Raw genomic sequence first — 15525 nt, 5'->3', positions numbered from 1 at the left:
GGTCCATGCCTGTAATCCCAGCACTTGGAAGGCTGAGGTAGGAGGATTGCTGTGAGCTTGAGGCCAGTCCGTGCTACGTAGTGAGTTTAAGAGCAGTCTGAACTACTCAGCGAGAACTTATTTCAAAATAAGCAAGCAAACAAACAAAAACAACACCAAAAACAATTATTAATATTATTTTTGACTGACAAGTCACAAATGTCTATATTTATGGGTACAATGTTATGTTTTGACCTATGTATACGGTGTAGAATGATTGAATTAAGCTAACATATCCATCATTTTATTTACCTTTCATTTTGAGGGAGGTGACACACCTGAAGTTTACTCTCTTAGTTACTTTTATTTATTTATTTTTGTACCAGAGATTGAAGTCATGACTTTGCACTTGCCAGGCAGGCACTTATGCCATTGAGCTAAATCCCCAGCACCTCTTAGTTACTTTTAAATACGTACTACATTATTATTTACTTTACTGTGCCACAGTTCTCAAAACTTGTTCCACTTATCTATCTGAAACTTTGGGACCCTTGGATTGACAACTCTTCATTCCCTCCCTCTTCACTTTCCTAGTCTCTGGCAATCATCATTCTACTCTCTACTCCTATGAATTCAACTTTTATTAGATTCCGTATGTAAGTGAGATCATGCTGTATTTATCTTTCTGTGCCTGGCTTATTTCACTTAGTATAATATCTTTTAGATCCATCCATCCATCCATTCATCACAAAGGATAGATTTATTTCCTTTTAAAGGCTGACTAATATTCCGTTGTGTATACATACCACATTTTCTTTAGCTATTCATCTACTGATGGGGGGGCACTAAACAGGGCCTAAGAAAAATAGACTTTTATTTAATCACTAATGCTAAGAAGTCTGAAGTTAGGTGTTTACAGATTGATAAGGATATCCAGTGATTTTTACCAAGGTCTATTATTATCCATCCTTTTGCAAACTTTAGCTTGTTCTGTTAACACTTAAATATTTCACCTTAGAGTCATAAGATGACAATTACAGCATAAATCTTTATATCCCCATGTAAGTGTCCCAAACAGGCAAAAAGAGAGTGGGTAGAAAAAAATCTAGCCAGGCATGGTGGTACACATTTATAAGCCCAGCTACTCAGGAGGCTGGGACAAAAGGATCACGAATTCAAAGCCAGTTTGGGCAACTTAGAGAGACCCTGTTTCAAAACAAAATAAAGAAAAAGGGCTGGGGATGTAGATGAGAGGTAGAGAATGCTTCCCTGGTACACATGAAGCCCAGGGTTTTATCCTTAGCACCATAAACAACAAAACCAAACAATACACTTCCTGAAACAGATTTATCAAAATACTGAGAGGACATTCAAATTCTTATTCGGAATTGGGCTGTGGGAATATCTCCTTTCCAATCATTGGGAGGGAGGATTGGGATTTCCACACCTGGATTAGAGCAATGGCCATCTGAAGCTGGGAGTGAGATTCCTATTCCCTACCCAGTTGCTTTCCTATACTCAGAAGCCTCAAAACAAGCTGCTGATAGCACAGAAAAAGGACAGAGCAGCTGGTGAGTAGCCAGTGAATGGGGTCCACCATGTTGGATATCACTTAGGTTTGTCCTACATGAAAGAAGTAACTTTGGAGACTAGAAGCTAACAGAGATTTTGGAGCAGTGGGACATCCTGGTTAAGGCAAGAGGTCTGGGAAAAAACGATAGAACTAGAGTCCTAATGTTCCCCCCAGAAGGCTTTGATGACATAGTAGACTTGCAGTTCTGGAACCAATTTTTAGTCAAAGATTGCCCAAATGAAAGCCACTTAGGTTGCAAATTTACATTCTCATGGTAAAACTCACTCATTACCACAGCTTTCCTGGGAGTCTTGAAATCCTTCTCTCTCAGTTGGTTGAAACTGAGCAGTTTAGACAGTATTTTCCAAACTGTGGTTCATAGATAGGTACCCAAATCTCCTGGGGATGCTTGCCAACAACAGATTCCCAGGCCCCACTCTCAGAGATTTTGACTTAGGGGGCCTGGGATAAAGCACCTCAGTTCAGAGACCATGTCACCTTGGGCTTCAGTGAGTATCTCTAGGGGTCCATCTAGGTTTGGGAACAGCATACTGGATTATGGTTCTAGATGCAATGAAAGCCATCTGGAGATGGTGAGAAGCAACTGGGATAGAGTTTTGGGCTCACTTAGTAAACTCCTGTCAGGGCAACTGCTTGCCAATTCCTGTGCAGTTTAGGTTCCAGGTGGACTGGGAATTCTGGTGGGCTCTGACACTTCTCAGAGGCCACTGATGCCTTTCTCCCAAGAACTGGGGACCTGGTGCAGTTTCCCCTGGAACCTCTCAAGGAGATAACTGTGAGCTTCCCACCCTCCAGCATTCATGGAGGACCTACATAGCCTGCCAGCTTGAGGACTCCTGAGGTATCTGGTATTTTGGTTTTATTTTGATGTAGTAACAAGCCACCACAAACATACTGACTTAAAACAACACAAATTTATCTTACAATTTTGGGGGGTAAATGTAAAACCGTGTCACTGGGTCAAAATCAGAGGCAGAGTAGCTGTCTGTCTGTGTTCCCTTCTGGAAGCTCCTCAGAAGACTCTGTCTCCTTGCTTTTTTCTACCTTCTAGAAGCTACCCAGATTTCTTGGTTCATGATTCCTCTTCCTCATCTATAAAGCCAGAAATACCAGGTAGAGTCTTTCTCACATGGCATCATTCTGACCTCCTCTCCTGCTCTCACTTTTTCCTTATAAGATTTCTTGTGGGTACCCTGAGGTCACTCCAGTGATCCAGGATGATCTCCCTATTTCAAAGTCCTTAACTTAATCACAACTACAAAGTTCCTTCTGTCATGTAAGGTAACGTATTCCCAGATTCCAGGGATTGGGACATGAACATATTTGGGGACCATTATTCTGTCTACCACACTTGGCAACCTAGCACTACTGCAAGTCATAAAAGAAATGACTAGAATATTTATGGTTCAAGAGCCATTCCCTTAGTCGAATTGCCTTTTCTCCCTTGGGAGAAGTGAGTTTTCCCGGAACGGTATGCCGAGAGTGCCACTTTTTCGGGTGTCAGGCTAGTTCCAAGGAGTGTTCTCCTTTGAGGTCACTCCTTTTTCCTGTGGTTGGGCAAAGGTGCATTTGTGGCCACTGGGCACTGTGTGAAGCAGGGTGTTCTTGGATGGAGGGTCATTTGATAGTGTATCTCTTTCCTTCTCAAACTTGGAGGCAACTCTTTAAGCACAGGGCATTTTGTGATTGTTTGAAGAGTCAAAAGATTTTCAAAACATTGTCCCGGCAGTCTGAAATTATTTTTCATTTAGAACTTTGTTACATCATAACAAACATACAACCACAATGAAATCCTCTCCAATTTTGTGACTCCTATTTCATCTGTTGTAGTATCTGTTGCCTCTGTGTTTCCTGAGACATCTCAAGAAGACTCAGCAGCTTCCCAACAATGTAATCCTCCGGTGGGGCATCCCCTTGCACTAGTTTAATGTGAGATGGCTTTTAAAGCAGAAATAGTGCCGTCTGTCCTTAATCTGTATATATTATTGCTACATGTTTCTGATCATAATAATTGCAATCATCTCAGTGTACTGGTACATGTATGTCTGCCCCTGTTATCCTGAGATTCCTGGTTGCTAAAGTCTTCAGGTATAGTTACAGACTCTCTCATACATTGTGAAGCTTCCATTTCCTTGTCCTCACAGTGAGGCTAAGAATACTGCTGCAGGCACAATTGGCACTTTGCCCATAGGCCCTACTCTCTTATCTTTCAGTGTACACAGTCTTGTCTTCTGACTGCTACCATCTCTTTCCCTTGGCTTTCTCTGGCACCAAACCCCAAATGTCTACATCCAGCAGGCTAGAGGCAGCCCCCAGCTAGACCATGCAAGCTGGTGGATAAATACTGCCCCCTCCTTGCCTGCTGGACAGGGAACTCAAGGTGCTCATTCTACAGTTTGCCCCAAGGCTCCCAGCAGGACTGAGCTCCAGTTGTCTACTGCTGTAATTTTCTCAGAACACACTATTTTGTGGCTGCCTTCCCTTCCCTGCCTCACCAACCCATTTTCCTTCTGGTCCCTTCAGGAGTCCTCTGCCAGATCAATGACTGATCACATGGTCTCCCTTGGGGGAAACAAAAAATGACTAGAGCATTTTGAATCAAAGACTAAACAACAGAGGCATGGTAAGTTTCCATTGCAACCCCAATGATGTTAATGTTGAGTTAGTTGACTGTGGTGGCTAAGAATGGGGGCTGATGGTGCATGCACTCGGTTGCCACGTACTAACCAAATAACTCTGGGCCAGCTCTGTACTCTCTCTGGACTTCACTTTTCTCAGCAGTCACATGGACATATTACCGTGTCCTGTAGGTTGTATGAGGGTTAAAGGAAATAATATACATGAAGCTCACTAGGCCCAGTAGTGCATACCAGTAATCCCAGTTACTTGGTAGGCTGAGACAGGAGGGTTGCCAGTTTGAGACCAGCCTGGACAATTTAGAGAGACCTTGTCTCAAAACAAAAAATCAAAGGGCTGAGGATGTAGCTCAGTGTGAGGCCTTGCATTCAATCCTGGCACTGCAAAAATAAACAAGTAAATATATACATGGAGCTCTTCATACATTATAAGGGTGAATAAATATTAGCTATTTTTGTTAAGTTCTTTATCCTGCCTGTGGGCTAAGTGGATATTCCAGGCTCTTTTGCTTAGAAGAATGAAAAAGAAAAATCTTAATCCTGAAGTCCTGTCGAGAAGCATAATGAGATGAAAATGGCAGGTAAATTCCAGTTTGTCACAAATGAGGACATTCTAAAAACTTCAGAGAATTTTTCAAGTAGAGTGTCAGTGGTCAGCTTTACATCCCATAAACTCACAGGAGCTTACTTCCAGAAAAAGTGCCCTGAAGCCAAGGATAGCAGAATATGCCAGTAATTGTAGCACTCCAGGAGGCTAAAGCAGGAGAATTGCAAGTTCAAGTTCAGTCTCAGCAATTTAGAAGTTTAGTGAGACCCTGTCTCAAAAATAAAAAAATAAAAGGGATGGGGATGTAGCTCAGGGTGAAGGATCTGGGTTTATTTTCCAGCAGTGCAAAAGCCAAAACCAAACCTAAACCCAAACAACGACAACAACAACAACCACAATGGAAAACTAGAATCCTCTGAGCCACATAAGTAGCAAAAAACATGAGTTTGGACAGGAAATAATCTCTTAGAACCAAGCTAAATTCAAAGGGACAACTGCCCCTCAGGAGGAAGGGCAATCAACAGAATCAGGCCGTGTGCCATTGACGACACCTTCACTGGTTCCCTTAGTTCCCAGCACCTTGTGTTAGCAGGAAGGGACTAAGAAACAGGAGGTTTTCCTGAAGGAAGGACAGCACACGCAGGCTACCAGATTTTTCCTTAAACAGAGCCCTGAGACCGGTTGAAACTGCCACTAATTGACACAGGTGAGGGAAAAGAGGGAGCCAGTGTAGTCGGAATCCCCAAATCAAAAATCACATTGACAAGGCTCCCCTGTGTTCTGATGTTCAAGTCGGTCTATGGTTTGCATTTATCCCCTGAAAGCTCACGTGCTAGAATCTTAATCCCCAGTGCGGCAATGTTGGGAGGTTGGGCCTTACAGGAGGTATTTAGGTCATGAAGACTCTACCTTCATAAATGGATTAATCCTATTCTTGATGGAGTGGGTTAGTTTTCATGGTGGTGGATTGGTTCTCACAGGAACAGGTTGTTCTATCAGGGAGTTGAAGAGTTGGGATGTAGCTCAGAGGCAGATCACTTGCCAGTATGCATGAGCTCCTGGGTTCCATCCCTAGTCCTAGAAGTGAGTTCAGTTTGCTCAGCTCTCATGACACAGGAAAAGGGCCCTTGCTGGAAGCCAAGCAGATGCTAGTACCTTGTTCTTGGTTTTTCAGCCTCCAGAATAGTAAGCCAAATAAATTTTTATGTTTTATATATTTCCTGGTCTCTGATGTTTTCTGATAGCAGCAGAAAAGATTAAGACAGGTACAACAACTTACGTCAGTATATATCATGCAATTTTCCCAATTCCTTGGCACTTGGCCTGTCTACTTTGTCCAAACTGAAGCAGAACTTTTCAGGTAGATTTAGAATTCAACTTAAAAGGTAGTTGCTTAAAAAGAAACCTTTGCACTACCTCAAAATAAAAAATAAAAAAGGTCTCTTGGTATTCTTTCTATAAAAATTTCATTTGTTTATTAATTTATTAAAAATCATTTATCGAGCATTTATTATGTGGATCTACCTCAGTTTGGTTTCTCCAGAAGCTGACAGTAATGTCTCCCAGAGTAATGTCTCTCAGACATTACTTTGAATATAAGTACGATTCTGCAGTACACAATGTTTTATCAGTGATGTTGTATATTCCATAATGGCCTCATAAGATTATATCACTTAGTGATGTCGTAGTCATCTTAGTTTGGGTAAATGCATTCTCTGAATTCACACAATGATGAGACTGGCTAACACATTTCTGAGAACATGTTCCCACCGTTAGGTGACTGTTGACTGTAATTTATTTGAGAGGTGATCCCAGGAAACATAGGAAGGGGAGAGTGTGGTAGTGGAAAGCTAAACAGTCTGGTAATATTGAGCAGGTCATTACCACTAAGGGTAAATGGATTTTAATGCCACTGAGAAATCTTGAAGTCTTTGTTGAATATAATAAGCCTCACCTTTCCCATCCAGGCTGGGCAGGGTGACACCAACTCCTGCAGGCATCAGTAGAGGACCATGAGGAAAGGCATTAATTCCTTAGCACTTGCAGCCCATGACAGCAACAGTAAAGTGAACTCTGGATGCAGGAAGAAACAGTCAGGTGGAGGTACAGATGCTGCCTGTTGGAACTGAGAAATACTCACCAAAGTGGCAAAGCATGTGGCCCCACATGGTCACCAATAGGATCTGCTTGTCTGAGTGTCATATGGCACTTGACTCAAGGAGCCTGCATTTGGCAGAGCAGCAGCTTATTGCCCAAGCAAGCCTGGAAAGCCTCTGGGACAGGGCGTGACAGGTGAGAGGCCGGAAGAGAAGGAGAGAGGGTGTGCTTCCTGGAAGGGACAAGGCCATCCAAATCTGCAGGATGGGGAGGAGGTGCTTGAGAAGGTGGAGAAAACAGTTTCTGGGTAGGGCACTCCCGTGTGCAAATGTCAGAAAGCAAAAGAGAGCATTCTAACGAATGCTCTTGTCTGCCTCGGCTTTCATAGCATGTGTTCCCTTTTACCAAGAGAAGCCTCCCTTCAGTTCCACACACCGACCGCCGTGCCCATTATTGGATATCTAATGCACTCAATGAAATCTATTATTTTATGCTGGATGTATGGGGCTATCTGTTAATATCTGACAGTTATTACCCAGAAACTAAATGAACCTTGGAGTGAATATTTTCTTTTCCTTTAAAAAAAATAAAATAAGAAGAAAAGGTGAAATGTCAGAGAAAAGGAAAAATATCTTAAGCCATGAATCTTCACAGATGCACGGCATGCTTTTTTAAGAAAACATGAAAAGATGTGAATTTGAGATGGGGCTAGGATGCATTCCCAGGACCAGCGTGAATGTCTCCCAGACGCCTGTAAATGGCTTATCAAAGGCTCCAGCTGCGGGCTGAACTCATTTGTCAAAAGTCTGACAACTGATGACGTCATAGTGGCAGAGCACTCAAGTGTCCAACTTAGACAAGGTGTGTTTAGGGGTCAGGGTGCAGCCACAGCCCAGGCCATCCATAGGACACATTTTCATCATCACTGGCTTCTCTTCTGGGCTGGACTATTTGATGGAACTGCTCTGGTTGCTGGTGGCAGAACACCACGTGGCTTAAGTGTGGCTTAAACAGCAAAAGAAAACACCGCACCATATGTCTGAACCAGCCTTGGGCAAAACTGTGAACTAGGTGAAAGCCTTGCTGCTGCCTCCTTTGGTGGTGGACCCCTTTCCAAAGTTACAAGGTTCTGCTGTTCAGGGATCCTGAAAAAAAAATATATATATATATTCCTTTTGGGACTAGGAAATGTCTGCTACCCCAAACCAGATGGATTTGCATTTTAAAAGAGAACTGTGGGTGGGGAGCAATGCTTTAACACACAAGATTGCCTCCAAAAGGGAGGAAATTTAGGCAAAATGGTTTTTCTGGTTTTGCTCTTTCAGATCTCATCAGATAGATACCTATGTGGTTTGCCAATTGTGCAGGGTCAGTTGGCTGCCACGAATGTGGCAGAACAGGAGTCTAGGTGTCAGCTGTCTGGATAGTCCTGGGAGTGGGTAAGTACAATAAGGAGCAGGGACCTTCTGAGGTGCGGGTCATGTTATGCTTCTCAGGCTGGGTGCTGGTGTGGTTTACTTTGCGAAAACTCATTAAATATAAAAACTGATCACGTGCAAACAGTTGTTTTGGAGTCCGGGACAAGCAGATGTGATACTGTGAGCGCCTGCTCTTTCCATTTCACTGCATCTATGTGTACGTGCATGCATGTGTGCCTATGTGTGTGTGCACTTCTGCTTGCAATCCTCACAGCAACCATGGGAGTTAAGCCTAACAATTACATCCATTCTGCAGATGTGCATACCAAGTCACAGAGAGGCCTGACCTCTTGCCCAAGACCACACACCCAGTCAGCAGCAGAGCAGGGATTCAAATTCAAGTCTTCTACATAGAGTCTGCTTTTTTAAATATTTCAAGAGTACAGACCAAATCTCTCTCTCTAACTCTCTTGGGGGGTTGTAGGAGAATCCTACTTTGGTTAGGGGTCTGAGAAGTTTCTGTGTTTGTCTGACATATGGGTGACAGGAGGGGAAGGCGTGGACAGGTGGTAGCTGGGGCTGGTGGCCAGGAAGGCAAGGTTCATGTTGGATCTCTTGGGGGTGAAGCTTGGTGAAGAGCTTGTGCGTATGCACAGGGACCCAGAGAGGAGCAGTGAGAGGGTTACTAAAGGTGCCAACCAGGAGGATAGGAGGGAGGTAACTGAAGGAAGCTTTAAGTAGAGTCAAGCTTCCATTCATAAAAACGCCAGCAATGCTGGGAGCCCAGGGCATAGGGCATGGCAGGCACAGCTGTGGAATGCCATGGGACTGATGTTGAGATGACTCTGTGTAGTTGTTTTGACCTGAAATGAAAGGAGTCCTGGGAACCTTTTGTCTTTGAGAATCAAAGCAATAAAGGGATGCATAGGGCCTTCCAGGGAACGAGGTAAGTAGGTAAGGAGAGATGTTACAACTCTAAAAGACTACCCACGTCCTCTTCTGCATTGTGACCTGTCACTCATCCACCACTCATCCCTTATGAATACAGCAAGTGACTCCTTTGACCGATAGAATATGATGGAAGTAGATCTATCCCCATTCCTGGGGTGGCCTTCGATGAACCTGGTGGCTTTCTCTTCCGGCATCTCAGCACCCAGCCGCTGTGGTGTGAGGAGCTCCAAGCACATGGACATGCTCTACCTGACAGACCAGATGAGTTACTGGTCAGGCCAGCACCAACCACCAGCTACATATGTGTGCCACCTTGGATGCTCAGCCTAATGCAGCCTTCAGGTGATTGCAGCTATAGCTGCTCAGGAGACCTCAAGTGAGAACCATCTGTCTCAGTCCACTCAACTCACAGGACCCACGAGACCATAAAAAAATTCTTTTAAGTCATTAAATCTTAGGTGGTTTGTATCATAAAAAGAGATGCCAGAAAAGAAAGACAAGATTCTCAAAAGATCAGTGCACAGGATTGCCGAGGGTGCCAACCAGGGGTGTAGGAGGGAAGAAATTGAAGGAGGTTTTAAGTGGAGTGAAGCTTCCATTCATAAAAATGCCAGCAATGCTGAGAGCTCAGAGCTTTAGTTGCACACTTGGTCCTGCCACTCACTGGCCCTGGAATGTTTAGTATGGCAACAGCTCTCTGAGCCTTGATCTTCTCATCTGTAAAATGGAGATAGATGATCCATTTCATAAACTCAGACTATTATATTTGGATCCCAGCTAGGGCAGGCATAATGCTCATTCTAAGACAAAATCAGACACTTAAAATGTCTATAAACATGTGGAAATAAATGTTAATTATATGCAAATATCTTATAACAGTACCTAGCACATTCAAAGTGCTCAATATAGATATGTCTGTGGTCATTATGCTGTAGGTGCCACTTATTTCTCTTAGTAACATTTATACCCTGATGGCATCTGTAAAAAGCTAACCAGGTACAACTCCTTTAGAGAACTGTTGGCAATAATGTTAAACGTATATCTATCTTATGACTCAGAAAATTCTACTCCTGGAAGTACTGTACACCCAGCAAAATTAGGTCTTCATATCCACCAAAACATGTATAGGACAATGATCCCAAATGCTTTATTTATAATAACTCCAAGCTGGAGACAATCCAAATGTCCAAGAGTCAAATGGATAAGTAAATTGTGGTATATTCGTATAATGGAATGCCACTTGATAATTAAAAAAGGATGCACTGTTGTTTCATGCAATAGAACGGATGGAGCTCATGGAGAATAAGTGGAAGAAATCACACAGCAAGCACTTGCTGCATGAGTCCATGTAGAAAAATGGGTAAACTTCATCTGTGGCAGTGGAGGTCAGAATAGTTGAGGGGAGGGGTGTTGACTGACAGGAGATGTGACAGAATCTTCTGGACTTTAGGCAATGTCCCATACCTTGACTTGGGTGGTGATAACAGGTATACTCAAATGGAAAATTAGTTTATATGTAAAACATTAAGACGTGCACACCTTACTGTATGGAAGTTGCTGGGGCTCGAGCACAATACCCCAAAGTACAGGGTTCCTCATGCTAAGTATTTTGAACTAAAAGAGATCAGAAATCCCCCTCTGAAGCAAGGTCTCTCTTGGCTTTCTCTGGCCTTCCAGGTTCCTTGTCCCACTTACTCCCCTGAAGTAAGAGTCAGAAACTAGAATCCCTCTTCCACCACAAGGTAGGCCATAGAAGCTACAATTCCTGTCCCCCAAAGCAAGGCACAAAACCTACAATGATTACTCTGTCCCTTCTTCCTTGAAGATTCTTTTCCAGGGAGGGCCCTGTCTTATACTCAGGGGGTAGGCCCAGACAGGCTGAGAAGAATGCCCTAGGCCTTGCTAGCCACTCCCTCCATCTGATTTCATTAGATCATATCTTTTTGTCTGATCCCACTTCTATATGGATGTCCATTCTCCACTGAAGCTAAGAACTGGGTCTTAGAGTCTTCATTTTTGAAGGCTCTGGTGTCAAGGAAAACTTTGATAAATAAATTTAATATTTTCTTTCCTTGTTGACTTGTCTTTTGCCCCAGGACTGCAGTTGTGACCACTGTGTTGGGTATGATGGGTGAGGAAAAGGATCACACCTTTCTGTCCCTACAAAGGTATACCTCAATAGAAAAATAAGTAAAAGGGAGGGGGTCCTCTATGGGTAGGCTGCTCCCAGGTGGTCACTGTCACAAGGGGGGATGGGGGGGGTCGTGGTGGTGGTGGTGGGTGAGGATTGGGAAATAAAGGCAAGGGTTCCAGGTGGGAAGTACTCAGAAGAAAATGTCCTCTGTTCTCCAGAGGTTGGCTGTACCTTTAAACCAGGTGTCCTGAGCCGGCTACGGTTTTCTAAGGCTGTGCTAAGGCCAGCTTGGCGCTCCTTTGTGGACTCTCAAGTCACAGGCACAGCCCGAAACCAGGCTGAAGGGGCGGCCATGAAAAATGCTGCCAACACCAAGCCTCAGTGACTTCAAGAAGCCAGAGTACACAGGCAGGATCAGAGTGGACTCGGGTTTAACCGAGACCCGTGGCAGCTGATCAGGGGCCACAGGGCCAGTTGGCTGTAGGTTTCCTGACAGATGGGAATTGGACCGCAGGAAGGGGACGGCTTCCAGAGCAAGGGACCTCGGGCCTCAGCCAGTGGTGGCAGCAGGCCAAGCTTCCTCTCAGGGGAACGACAGGCTGAATAAAAGCTTCCCTCTGCCGCCTCTCCCCGCCTCTGTTCTCCTTAAAGCACAGAGGAGCTCGGACACTCCTTGCACAGTCTTGGTGAGGTTTTCTCAGAGTCAGCAGCATGAGCTCCCTGCCCCCAGCGCTGGGGGCCACCGCGCCCTTTCCTCCCGACTACTCCCAGCTCGCCCCAGCGAACCGCAGAGCGTGGCGGGTTCAGTGTAATTAATTTGGAAACGGAGGGGGGTGGATTTTATCACCATCTCCGCCGCGGGAGCAGCTTTCGCAGTTGCCCGAGGGCTTTCCTAGGAGAGCTGCGGGGTATGGGACCCCGAGGCGCTCCCTCCTCCAGTGGCCGTGCCCGGAGGGAAGGGGTGCTTGGGCTGCCTAGGTCCGCTGCAGCGCGGCCAAGTCCCCAGGGACCCCTTCCCACCCGCCGGAGCATTCTGTTCTTGGCGCTTCTCTGGGGACATGGGTTGAGGCCCGGGGGCAGCCGGAGGCCTTGGCACGGCCGCAGGGTAATTGGAGTGCGCCTGAAATCGCCTCGGGGGAAGGGGTGTCCCTAGGGCACCGGTCCCCGCCACAGCCGGGATCCGCAAGGCCGTCATCCCCTGCTCCTACCGCCACCGAAGCCCCCTCCCCGGCTCAGCGCCCGGGCCGCGCCGCACCCTCCCCGCGGCTCCGCCCGCTCATTAGCGGAGGCCGGGCCGGCCCGCTCGCCTCCTCCGGCCGCCAATTACCCGCCCTGCTGGCTCCGAGCAAGCCGCCGGGCCAGACAAAGGCGCGGGCGGCGGCGGCGGCGGCGGCGGCGGCGGCGGTGACGGGCGGGGGAGGGGAGGAGAGGGGAGGGGAAGGAGACGGAGAGAGGAGGGGGAGGGGATCCCGGGGCGCCCGCGCCTGCAGAGCCCCGGCGGCGAGATAAGGGCGGCTGGGGCGCCCGCGCTCCAGATGGAAATGAATCCTGCGAGCCGGCGAGAGACCGCGGCAGCCGCTCTCTTGACTCTGGGTTTCAGTGTGAAGACGCGCCCAGCCCGCCTGCAGGTAGGGGGCATCCAGTCTCTGCTGCCCCCACCCCCGGACGCCGCCCCTCCTCCCATGCGGGCGTGCTGGCCAAGTGCAGTGTCTCGTGCCCCCCGCTCCGCAGCGTCTTAAATCTGACCAAAGAAGGGTTGTGCCTGGCACCGGATTGCTAACCGCAGCCTGCCAGGTTGCCCCCAGACCACCGAGTTAGGAATCTAGGTCAGAGACGTAGGCGTTTGGTCGGCTTCTGGCCTCTCTGATTCTGATGCTCTGGTCAGCTTTGATGATCAGGCAATCTGGCTTCTGTTTTTTTTTTTTTTTTTTTTTTTTTTAATATTTGGAAAATGAGGCATGGAGAGGTGAAATGATTGATTCACAGCTTTGCAGATTAGTGGCAGCTTCGAGGCTGTTTTAAATACAGACTTTTCCCCAACACATAACAGCAACAACAAAAACCCACCTAAATCTTGTGCATTGATATTTTCAGCTACTACAGAGCTTTTGCAGTCCTTCCCTCCAGAGGCTGTCCCTGGGAGAGAGAATGGGGCCTCCCAACCAGCCACAAGGATTTCCAAGAGATTCAGTTCTTTAGTTTGTATCCTGAAAACCATAGGTATATATTTTTTCATTAGCTGAAACTGTGATTATTACGCTGGATATAAGTTTTGAATTTCCAGACTTATTGACACAGGAAGATTTTGGCTTCGGGGCCCAGCTTGTGAGGTGCCTGGCCCTGCCCCGGGTTTCCTTTCCTGGGGGGAAGTCCCGAGAGCCTTCTGGATGCCACAGGGAATTTTCCTTATTCTTTGCTGACATCTGTGTCCCAGGCTCTGAAGGGCTTTAAGAGGCAGATTCCCCTTCCGTGCAGCATGCGGACAGTGCAATGCAGGGACAGTCTGGGTAGGGGTCAGGGAGACTCGCACCTCAGGGCACGCCTGTGGGATGAGATGTAGACTGCTCCAAATGAAGACAAATGTCCCTCAATAAAGTACCATTCCCAAGGGCCCCCCTTGCTGTCTGCTGTCAGCCACGGTTTAGGGCTCCCGAGGTCAAGGTCTTCTTCCCAGCCCCCCAGGCTACTTAGCTTTGCACAGAATAGCCAGTGGGGGCCTAGGCCTCCTCCCTCTGCTCACAAATGCACCTCAGAGACCAGGCATGGGGCCAAGGAGAGAGCAAGCCTGCCTGCCAGTGGTGCAAATTATTCTGTCCTCCCTGCGGAGAAGACATCTCCACGAGCCAGGCCATGCGTCTGCAGTCTGCAGTGTCTGTTCCGGAAGGGACCCTCTCTCGTGCGTAGGTGCTTCCCTTGGCGCCTGGAGAATGACTTGACCAGCAGCAATCTGCCCCTGTGGCTTCCTCCCCGGAGGCCCTGTCCTGGGTCATACACAGCTCACCTGCTCCAGCAAGGTCTTAGCTGATGATAAAGTATCAAAATCCCTCTGTGCTCCTTGGACAGCAGCCTGCTTCCCAAATACGCCTCTTTCAGGCCATTTCCTTCCCGCTTCCACCCCAAATGAAAAAAGGTTGCTAGCAGGTGCAGTACAGAGGCTTCAGGACCCTGCTCAAGCCTGCTTCCCTTCAGATTGGTCAGTGGGGAACCAAAGCAACTGGCTTTTACAAACAGTGTTAGGTGGCCAAGTGGCGACCTGTTGGTGAACTTGAGACACTTTACTCTCCAATGTCCCTAATGTAGATTCCAAGTGATTTCTGCCAAGACTTCATTGTTTTCATACTAAACTTTGGCTTTCCCTGTTTTCCTGTTGTCAAATGTTCTTTACGTCTTAAGTTTTGTAAATTCTGTGCTCTGGGTACAGCACAGCAAGGGAAGAGTGGCTGTGAAGGTGGAAGGAATGACATACCAGCCTGCCCAGCTGGAAGACACAGATGCTGCCATTTGTCTGGGAGGGCTTTGAGTGAATTGGCTGGGGAGCTGAGACTGGACTCTCACAGAAGGGCAAAGTGGGCCAGCCTGATCTGGAGCACTCTGGACAATGTGGCTTGGGAAATCTGGAGTTGTTTCCATGCTACTGTTCAGGGCATGGCTATGGCCAACTGTGAGTGACTGTGTTGACAGCAGCATCTGGCTCTTGTCACCATCCCACATCCACCTGTACTTCTTAGGTTTCCTGAGCTTTGGAATACAAAGCTAGCAACACTTCCCTGTGAATGGTTTGCCCTTGGAGCCTGAACTCAACACAATAACTTTGGCCGTGGGAAAAATTAGAGATAGTTTAGATTTAGTTAGGTAAGGTAGAGAGTAGTGATGCCTGCTACGGATACCACACTAGGTTTTTTAGCAGAGGGGATGGAATAGAGGGATGTGGCCACAGAGTTGGTGGAAGCACTGAGAAGGCATGTAGATGAGGTGATCTAGAGTGTCCTACTAGCGGTAAGTTGCTGCCTCTTGAGGACAGAAGGGCCAAGGGAACAGAGAATGTTACTTGAGTTAGAAGTCAGGTCTATCTGCCATGTAGGGCCGTGAAGGAAGGGTCATCTGGACTGAGGTAGAGCCACAAAAGACCACTGCCTGTGCTGGAAAGATCACAAGAAAAAGTAGAAGGG

Source organism: Cavia porcellus, unplaced genomic scaffold (assembly GCF_034190915.1).
Source record: "Cavia porcellus strain 051 isolate PalLab524CR breed Dunkin Hartley unplaced genomic scaffold, mCavPor4.1 scaffold_3, whole genome shotgun sequence".
In the NCBI taxonomy this organism is placed as follows: Eukaryota; Metazoa; Chordata; class Mammalia; order Rodentia; family Caviidae; genus Cavia; species Cavia porcellus.
The sequence above is the reverse complement of the archived record's forward strand: the minus strand, read 5'-3'. Positions refer to the sequence as shown.